Here is a 10,245-nt window from a genome sequence, read left to right on the forward strand (position 1 = left end):
TCAGTGTGCTACAATGTGAATTTCGGCTCATTCAGTGTGCTATAATGTGAATTTCGGCTCATTCAGTGTGCTATAATGTGAATTTCGGCTCAATCTGTGTGCTGTTGAAACAGTATTTGTCGGCAGATAAGAACCACTTGGCCCATCTAGTCTGCCCCTTTTTTTTTTTTTTTTTTACATTATTTTTATCTCTACCCTTATGTGATCCTTATTTCTTTGTAAGAATATCCTTATGTCTATCCCATGCATATTTAAATTGCCCTACTGTCTTAGCCTCTACCACCCCTGATGGAAGGAATGGTGATTCGCCAGTCTGTATCACCAGTGCACAGGGTTGTCTCCACTAACTGGCAACATTTTATTAGAAATGGCAACAATAGGAAATTTTAGAAGCGAACGGGAAGGGCATTACTAAGTGGAAGGGGCTATGATTAGGGGGAGGAGTTATAATTCTTAAACCGCCCCCCCTAAAAGTTAAGTCTAGATCCGCCACTGGTTGTGAGACCCCTACTAGCACCAGCCAATGTAGCTAAAGAGTAATATTAGGGTTTGTGGGTGTGTCTAATGTCCTCTACTTTTGGCTGATGACCATATGTCAGCGCAGCCAATTAGAGAACAGGTCGACACTCCTGGGCCCCAATAAGGAATACGAGACTTACACATAGAAATTCATAGTCTCAAGCATGTATAACTGATAAAGGTGCAGTATAATACCTGTCTGACCTAATAACGTATTTATGAATGACCTTTATCACAGGACGGCCTATATCATAAAATATTTTTCTGCCAACTCTAATTATGTAGTGGTGCTATACATTATTAGTAGGTTACCTCCAACAGATTTCAAATAAAAAATGACTGTTATTGCCTATACTGTTGTAGATTTTCTCTCACACTAAGAAGAGACGTCAGGAGAGACAGGCAAAGCTTCTAAGATAATGTTCGGGGGTTCTGCTAATGCGCATGTGCTAAAGCATTATATGCACAGTGAGAGACCCTATAGACAGTGCTAGGGTAGAAGTGTTTTGCCTATGAGTTTCTGCTTTTGGTTGATGATTTAATATCAGCGCAACCAATGAGAGAACCCATGGCATTACAACCTGAGGTGTATAACGGGATGTAAATCCAATACAGCTTATACCTTATTGCATTCTTTAAACTGTTTACTTTATAAGTCCCGTGTTTCTCTTTAAAAATGATGCCTGGAATCCCATGTATTCTCTTATATCACCACTTACTTTAACTGGTGCCCCAGAACCCTTCACTCAATTTAGAGTCTATCCATTGCCTGAGGAATTGGAACCTGCACCATAGGAATTAATTTATATTTCACCTAGATGCAGTATGGCCTGAAGAGTTTAGCTCACAAACAAATTTTACATATGCTGAGCAAAATAAAACCTTCAGCTACAGGCTCCCTTGTAAGGAGGTGTTTATGGTGTCTCTATCTATGCACAAAGGGGTAAATTTACTAAGGTGGGAGATTTTTAGAACTGGTGATGTTGCCCATGGCAACCAATCAGATTCTTCTTACCATTTTTATAGCTGCTTCTAGCAGATAATAGATATAGTCTGATTGGTTGCTATGGGCAACATCACCAGTTCTAAAAATCTCCCACCTTAGTAAATTTACCCCAATATGTCCCCAAATGCTATTTTAATTTGAATTGGTACAAACAACATCACTTCATACCATACTCAGCAAATATTTAAAGGAATAATCCTACACATCCGTTTTAAATATCAAATATCACATCCTCCTTCTGGCTTAATAATTGGGGCCAGAGAACATATATTATACATGCATACTGTGAGTTGAGAGATTGTATCGTTTTCAGCAGCATGTGAAACACTCACATCTGCAGGTGAGAACAATACTGTTGGTTGCTTCGGTGTAAGCAGATCCATATGTTTGTTAATACAATTCCTTATAGAAAGTTGAATCAGCTTGTGCTGCATTAAAGGTGTAGTATATACTAAACATAGGACACCTGTCATCTTGCAAATAAAAAATGCAGTTTCCTTACGTATGGTGTTTGGCGGTTGCAGAGAGCAATCCTATAATTGGTTGCTATAGATAATTCAAGCTTATGGCCTGCTGGTATGCTATCTAGTCTGCAGTCACTCGGGCATAAACAGGACAATCCATTAAAGAAGATTATTAAATAAATTACTTCACAACCTGTATCTCACGGACTGCCCACTGTGCGCAATCAGCAGGTGGTCTGCCGCACTCCTTCTTTCCTAACGTACGTTTCGCCAGGATGGCTTGCTCACAGAGGGGGGGAACAGAGTCAGCTGTGATTAGCAGGATAGATCCCTATCCAATATTGACAATCACCTAGAACAGGGGTGTCCAAACTTTTTGAAAAGAGGGCCAGATTCGGTGAGGTAAAAATGTGTGTGGGCCGACCATTCCGCCTGACATTCTTTGAACCATTAATCACCTCAGAAGGCTAACAAATAACTTGTCTTACCTGCTCTAATGTGAAGGGTGATACTGAGATCTCGACTGCAGTAAATAGCATTTTTTATATCACAGTAGGAAAGTAGAGCAGTGCTGCCAGATACACAAATGCCAGCAGTGCTGTCAGATACACAAATGCCCCCAATGCTGCCAGTTGCACAAATGCCCCAAGTGCTGCCAGATGCACGTTATATATCCCCACAGTGCTGCCAGATACACAAATGCCCATAGTGCTGCCAGATGCACAAATGCCCCCAGTGCTGCCAGATGCACAAATGCCCCCAGTGCTGCCAGATGCACAAATGCCCATAGTGCTGCCAGATGCACAAATGCCTATAGTGCTGTCAGATACACAAATGCCCCCAGTGCTGCCAGATACACAAATGCCCCCAGTGCTGCCAGATACACAAATGCCCCCAGTGCTGCCAGATGCACAAATGCCCCCAGTGCTGCCAGATGCACAAATGCCCATAGTGCTGTCAGATACACAAATGCCCCCAGTGCTGCCAGATGAACAAATGCCCCCAGTGCTGCCAGATACACAAATGCCCCCAGTGCTGTCAGATACACATTATATACCCCCACAGTGCTGTCAGATACATAAATGCCCCCCAGTGCTGTCAGATACACAAATGCCCCCAGTGCTGCCAGATGCACAAATGCCCCCAGTACTGACAGATGCACAAATGCCCCCAGTGCTGTCAGATACACATTATATACCCCCACAGTGCTGTCAGATACACAAATGCCCCCAGTGCTGCCAGATACACAAATGCCCCCAGTGCTGCCAGATACACAAATGCCCCCAGTGCTGCCAGATGCACAAATGCCCCCAGTGATGCCAGATGCACAGTAACCATCTCTGGCTGCCAGCACAAGTAATACTAGCTTTGGACAAGTGACGTCCCTCTGGCTATAGTACACAGGGAACGGATGGGCCACAGCTGGACACTGACACTTACATGAACCAGAATGTCACCAGAAGCCGCTTGCGGAAACAAGAGCCGTGAGCCCGGGACAGAGGACACTTACCAGATCTCCTCACTCAGCCGCGCTGTCCTCCCGACGATCTCACTCAGCCGCGCTGTCCTCCCGCTGATCTCACTCAGCCGCGCTGTCCTCCCGCCGATCTCACGGACACAGGCGGCTGCGGTGAGTATGAAGTGGCCAATCGAGCACGTCTTCCTGTCCACCAGCGGCCAATGGCACAGTAGCGGGCACCGAGATCCTCCCCTGATTGGCGCTGCCCTACCCACGTCCCGCCCTCAGGACACACTAGACGCCATTTTAGGAACTGGCAAATTATGAATGGAGTTTATTTCACAAACTCAGCCAGTGGGTTGCGGGCCGGGTAAAATGTGTGCACGGGCCGCGTTTGGCCCGCGGGCCGGACTTTGGACATGCCTGACCTAGAATATTGGCTGACACATACTTTGTATTGCTGCACTAATAAATCTCTATAAATGAATGTATATTATTACAAATCACTTTATTATTATTATTTGCACAATCCTTGTACAGCATATTGTAAACAACATTTGCACTGTTGTGTGTTCTTGAAATGTTATTATATACATCTCCTTGCATTACATTCTTATTATATATATATATATATATATATATATATATATATACAGTCGGAATCCCTGCACTCTCACATAATATAAACAACTACTGGGGTGCCAATCAGAGTCCAATCTCCTAGAAGACAGGACCCATAGTACAACATGCAGTATCTCCACTATGTGGAAAAAGACAGCACTCTCCAGATTAATTTTTCAATCAAAAAGGTGAATATTTATTGTAAAGTCTAATCTCACAGTTTTCCTGATATGTCCCAACGTTTCGGTCCACACCGGGACCTTCCTCAAGGTATTCAGCGACAGAATCATCCAATACAGCAATGCAGCATAAGTCAAATCAAAATAGGGAAACTGGAGCACTGACATGGCCTCACAGGCCCCCATTAAATACCCTAAAATTGGCGCCAGTTCCGCCTCCAGCTCGGTTGGAGGCATGGTGGAACGCACGGTGGAACGCAAAAGTGTCACTTCCGGTCCGGAGGTGAGTTGCGTTTTACACCAAAAAGTCAAAGAACAGTATGTGTTATATTTATTTGCACCCTGTGTTAATGGAGCCCTACTCATCAAAGCCTGGGACATGGAGGGAGCTTGCACCGTGGCTCAATAGTATTTGTGCCGGAGATACCGGGGGTTGGAACGCAGGCTGAACCGCATGCGTCATTTCCGGTATAGACCGGAAGTGAGCCGTGTTTATGTTGTACACAGCGATTTGAACCGTCAGATGTGGCCTCATTAGTGACCTGTGTAAGATACATCGCAGGGTGCTACAAGAGAGGAAAAAATATATAGTAGTGATGAATAATCAATAATTAATAATTAAACTGTTTAACGCCACTTATTGACCTATGTAGAATCGACCGCAGGTCTGATTCTATAGTATTCCAGGGATGTATTATAAAGTACTATATTGGGTATATTGAAATTAAAGATATGTTGGAACATCATTATAAAAATGTGTCCAAGTATATACTGAGCTAACCATAATAGCCAGTACCAAGGTCATTTGTAGTAAGAGTCCAACTGGATTTACCCAGTGTTTGTGGGTGTGTCTAAGGTCAATAGTGGGTAGGGTATAAATAGAGACCTGTGATATCACTTCAGGTGAAAGCAGACGTGTGCAGTGCTATAAAACAATTGTGTATATTTACAACAATGATGTTAAACATGCTAGAGGTACATTTGCAGTAGTCCATTAAAGACATAAAGGTTAGGATTGTTTTAGAAAAATTGACAGTGGATTGTTTTCATTCATGCCCCTAGGGGCAATAGTGTCCAATCTGTGGATCCACGAACTCTCTCTCTTTCTAAGCAGCAAGATACGGTCTCCCCCTCGGGGTGGTGGAGGTATCCAGTCTATGAGCTTTGTTCTGAGGTCTGATACCTGATGCCGTGATGACATAAAATGCCGGGCTACTGGTAAGGTTGCTGTACCGGTAGTAATGGCTTGATGGATGGAAGTTCTGTGATTTGCCATTCTATCTCTAAATCGCCTACTGGTCATCCCAACATAGTAGAGTCCACATGGGCAGGTCAGGATATAGATTAGATGGTCCATCAAACAATGTAGTCTGTATTTGATGGGTATTGGTCGTCCGGAGTGAGGATGTGGAAATGATGGTCCTGTAAGCATAGCTCTGCAGGTTGTGCAGCCTGTACATTTAAAACAGCCCGGGCGTTGCTCATGAAGCCATGTATGTGTCGTAGGCAGGCTGTATTCAGCCAAAGGCCTCATGAGTAATTGTTTCAAATTTGCTGCTCTACGGTAGGCCATCATTGGGGGAGCGCTCCTTTTAAGTTTGAGATGGTCATCTGTCGCGAGGATCGGCCAGTGTCTACGAATGGATCTGGCGATCTTGTTTGAATGATTATTATATGTCGTGGTGAATACCATCCGTTTTCCAGAGGTCGCATCCTGTACCCCTGATGTTGGTTCGGCGAACTTCTTCCTAGCTTTTGATAAGCATTTGGATATGGTTTCCTTCTTGTAGCCTCGTTGGATAAATCGCGTGGTCATTTCGGAAAGTTGGCTCTCCATGATGTCTCTTTCTGAATTGTTTCGCATCACCCTGAGGAATTGCGAGACTGGGAGGTTGTTTTTCAAAGCTGGTGGGTGTTGGCTACTAGAGAGTAGCAGAGTATTTCTGTCGGTAGGTTTTCTATATAGGCTCGTAGTGATGCGTCCTTCGGCCAAAGTGACAGTTATATCCAGGAAATTGATGTTGTATGGATCACTCTGGTAGGTAAATTTGACCGGGTTGTCAAGATCATTCAAAGAGTTCACCATCTGGTTAAACGAATCTTGGATGCCTTTCCAAATTAGGAAAATATCATCTTATGTGACAAGAACACTGGGATAGTGTTTGAGGGCAGGTATATTTGTCCCAGGTTCTTGTCTTACATGTTTTAGAAAATGTTAACTTCTAGGAAAAATGCTTTTTGTTTTATCTGAACCTTTTCAGTTGGCTGTAAAAGCTGGGTAAAGGCTCTGAGAGAGAGATAAGGCGAGTTCTAGACATTGGGCCCGGTTCGGGTCTTTGGCCTCACAGAGGGCTAATCAGGGTTTCAGCTGTGTAAGAGTGTTATAGTGCTTCTAACCTGATTAGTATGGGCAGACTGCCTGGGAAGGCTGCAGGATCTGTGTGTGAGAGACACGCTTTCTGATGCAAGTGAGCTATACAGTATGTACTGAAGAACTCTGTGTTTTGTTTAGTGACAGTTAGGAATGTCTTATGTTTAGTTAGTGCCGGACAGGCAAGGTATTTTTATTTTGGGGTTTGTTTTATTTTCTGTTTCAATAAAACTGGCCGGGGCCAGTTGTACCAGAAACTGGACTTGTGTTATTCCTCAACTGCTGCACGCTGCCATATTCCCCAGGAAGAGGCGCCTTGCACCCCTACAGTGTTACAACTTGGTGGAGAATGCGAGTACTCCGTTCTGCGCATAAGTGAAAGCAGCAGCTTTGTGAGGCCTGCAGAAAACGGTGACTTATGCAGATACAGCCCAGTGTGATGTTACTGAGACTTGCCCGGAGGATTTGATATATGTCCTGGGTGAAAGCAGCTATAAAGCCGCCTGAAAAGTCTGTCGACATGGAGGAACTGCTCAAAGCCTTGCTGCAAGCTACAGCGGCTCAGCAGGAGGCCAACAGACAGCAGCAGGTGGCAATGGAGGAAAATTGGAGACTACAGCGAGAGGCCTTAACAGAAGTGATGCAGAGCCTTGCAGCACGGATTGGAGATATGGCCGTCAGTGCTCCGACTAGCTCTAGTTCAATACGGGCCAGTCACTTCCTGCAGAAAATGACAGAGGCTGATGATGTGGAGGCCTACTTGACCACGTTTGAAAGGACTGCAGAGCGTGAGAACTGGCCAAAAGCACAGTGGGCCAGTCTGCTGGCACCTTTTCTGTCAGGTGAGCCCCAAAAAGCTTACTTTGATTTAAGCCCTGCTGAGGCTCGGGACTATGATAAACTAAAGACTGAGATCCTGACCCGCCTGGGAGTCACGCTGTCAGTACGAGCACAACGGGTGCACCGTTGGGTGTACGCCATGGAGAAGCCTCCGCGCTCTCAGATGCACGACCTTATTCAGCTAACAAAAAAATGGCTACAGCCAGAGACATTAACTGGACCCCAGATGGTAGAAAGAGTCGTCATGGACCGCTACTTGAGATCTTTGCCCATGGTCCTGCGCAAGTGGGTGAGCCATGGAAACCCGGGTACTGCTGACCAATTAGTGGACATGGTAGAGCGGTATTTGGCAGCAGAGGAACTACTGATGACCACCCAGCAACCCATAGATCCTCGACAGCGCCCTTCAGTAAAGACTGGTAAGACTGTTCCGTGGGAAAATGTTGCTGGGGGGTTAAGAGAACGCAAGGCTGGAGAGACTGTAAACACTGGCCCTGGAGACAGGCCAATGGGGCTAGAACGGTCTATGTTGCCCAAACGGGTTGATAATCGTGTGGTTAAATGTTTTAGATGTGGTATGCCAGGTCATGTTATTGCCAATTGCCCAGTCATGCAAGAACCCATGCAATGTGATGCTGCCTTTGAATGTCGCAGAATGTCTTTCTTTGCTAGGTTAGCCTGTACTGTTTTACCTTCACCTGTGCTGGAAAAACAAATGTGTGATGTGTTCTTAGAGGGTAACCGGGTAGAGGCCTTGCTAGACTCAGGAAGTTTAGTTACCCTCGTGAAAGCTGGGTTAGTGAACCCCTTAAAGGTCCAGCAAATACCTATTGGGGTAACTTGCATACATGGGGATACCCAGTATTATGTCACTGCTGAAGTGAATATAGAAACTTGTTGTGGGTCAGCAATGGTTAAAGTAGGACTGGTCCCCACCTTGGTGCATAAGGCCATAATAGGGAGGGATTTTCCTCATTTTTGGAAACTGTGGGAATCACGTTTATCAACAGATGTGAGAAGTGAAGAGCCAGTTGATAATGCCGGTGATTGTATGGATGTACGTGTGTCTTCGGCACTTACTGACCCTTTGCCTTTTGCCAGTTTGGCTGGGGAAGTGACAGATGGGGAGTCCAGTGAGGACCCTCTTGCTGGGAGCAGAGACATAGTGGTTGGAAACGGAGGCGTGCCTGACCTGGAGGTAAAAGGGGATCTGTTTGCATCTGAGCAGTTGGAGGATCCTACCTTGATAAAGGCTAGAGAGAATGTTGAGATTGTTAATGGGGAGCCTGTGGTACCGGGTGACAGGGTTGCGTGTCCCCACATGGCCATCTGTAATGAGCTCTTGTACCACATTGTCAAAAAGGGTGAGGATGTGGTAGAACAGCTGGTAGTGCCCCAGCCTTATCGGAGAACGGTACTAGATTTGGCTCGTGGTCACGTTACAGCGGGACATTTGGGGGCAGAAAAAACCACTGAAAGAGTTTTGCAGGGGTTCTTTTGGCCAGGGGTTTATAGAGAAGTGTCTGAATATTGTTCTTCCTGTCCTGAATGCCAGTATCATGCCCCTAGACCCCATTTCAGGAGCCCACTAGTTCCCATGCCTATTATAGAGGTCCCGTTTGACAGAATAGCCATGGATCTCGTGGGGCCCTTGTTAAAGTCCGCTCGGGGCCATCAGTATATCCTGGTAATAATGGACTATGCCACTCGATATCCTGAGGCTGTCCCTTTACGCACTATCACAACCAAGGCGATAGCTAGGGAGCTGGTGCAGGTTTTTAGTAGAGTGGGAATACCAAAAGAAATTTTGACTGACCAAGGTACTCCATTTATGTCAAAGGTCATGAAAGAATTGTGCAAATTATTTAAGGTCACGCACCTCCGGACGTCCATTTACCATCCCCAAACTGATGGGTTGGTGGAAAGGTTTAATAAAACATTAAAAAGTATGTTAAAAAAGGTGGTTGATAAAGATGGGAAAAATTGGGATTGTTTGTTGCCCTACTTGTTAATGGCCGTCAGAGAAGTTCCTCAGTCCTCTACGGGGTTTTCTCCATTTGATTTGTTGTATGGTAGACACCCCAGAGGGCTGTTGGACGTTGCCAAAGAGACGTGGGAAGGACAGCCCACTCCTTATAGAAGCGTTATTGAACATGTATCACAAATGTAGGATAGGATTGCAGCCGTGGTACCTATTGTCAGAGAGCACATGGAACAGGCCCAAAGTGCTCAACAGAGGGTATACAACCGGAGTGCCAAGATACGGGAATTTGCTCCTGGAGATAGAGTTCTTGTTTTGGTACCCACTGTGGAAAGCAAGTTCCTAGCTAAATGGCAGGGTCCGTTTGAGATTAGGGAAAAAGTGAATGAGGTTAATTACAAAGTATACCAGCCGGGAAAGAGAAAACCTGAACAAATTTATCATGTTAACTTAATCAAACCCTGGAAAGATAGGTTGTCTCTGTCAGCGGAGCATTTGCCCTTCGGTGTCTTCACCTCGGTTGCTTCCCGCAGTGAAGGTGTCAGAGACATTATCAGCTGGTCAGAAAAATCAGGTTAAAGAGTTTCTCGTCCAAAATAGGGAAATATTTTCAGAGCTGCCTGGCCGAACGACCATAATAAAACATGACATTGTCACAGAACCAGGGGTCAGGGTCCATTTAAAGCCATATAGGATTCCGGAGGCTCAGCGAGAAGCTGTTTCTAAAGAAGTTAAAACCATGTTAGAACTTGGAGTCATAGAGGAATCTAACAGTGAGTGGTCCAGTCCCATAGTTCTCATCCCG

Source organism: Pseudophryne corroboree, chromosome 6 (assembly GCF_028390025.1).
Source record: "Pseudophryne corroboree isolate aPseCor3 chromosome 6, aPseCor3.hap2, whole genome shotgun sequence".
In the NCBI taxonomy this organism is placed as follows: Eukaryota; Metazoa; Chordata; class Amphibia; order Anura; family Myobatrachidae; genus Pseudophryne; species Pseudophryne corroboree.